The sequence below is a fragment of the Anoplophora glabripennis genome, unplaced genomic scaffold, assembly GCF_000390285.2.
Source record: "Anoplophora glabripennis isolate ALB-LARVAE unplaced genomic scaffold, Agla_2.0 scaffold937, whole genome shotgun sequence".
NCBI classification, from domain to species: Eukaryota; Metazoa; Arthropoda; class Insecta; order Coleoptera; family Cerambycidae; genus Anoplophora; species Anoplophora glabripennis.
In genome coordinates, this window is record NW_019417671.1 from 72,306 (window position 1) to 73,006 (window position 701).

Below are 701 nucleotides of genomic sequence, written 5' to 3' on the forward strand. Positions count from 1 at the left end.
GGGACAGGACGGTGCCCTGGGGGACACCGGCCTCCATGGGACGGGTGGTGGAAAGGGAATCTTGGATTTGGATGCGGAATTTTCGGTGGTGTAGGTAGGATTTTATGAGTTAGGTGAAGGTTATGGGATATAGGTTGGTGAGCATTTTCATCAGTAGGCCTTCATGCCAAACCGTATCGAAGGCCTTGAACCACCCCCACGCTACCGTGGATTGGAGGAATCTTACGACGAGTGGTCTGTCGCAGGGTCCTCTGCGTTTTCCAGAGGCTGTTGTCTTGTGGATCCAGCGACTCCAAGTGCCTAGCCCAGTTGGAATGACTTGCAGTTCTTGGGAGTGGGTTCTTAGACGGGTTAGGATAATTTTTTCTACCACTTTGCTCATAGCCGGGAGCAGGCTAATGGGCCGGTAGTTGGATGGGATGGTGTGATCTTTGTTGGGTTTTGGGATAAGGATTATGTTTGCTGTTTTCCAGCGGGTAGGGAAGTGTCTTAGTCTGAGTGTCGCGTTTGTTATGTTTAGTAGGGCCATGAGGCCCTTGTGTGGTAGTCGTTTAAGTGTCGTGTTATGTATATTGTCGGGTCCGGGGGCTTTTCTGTTTTTAAGTCTGCGTATTGTCAGTCTTAGTTCGTCAGGTGTTGCGGGGGGGATTATGTCATTGTCTGGCTCTCTGTCGACGCGTCGGGCCGCGCGCTCAGCCACT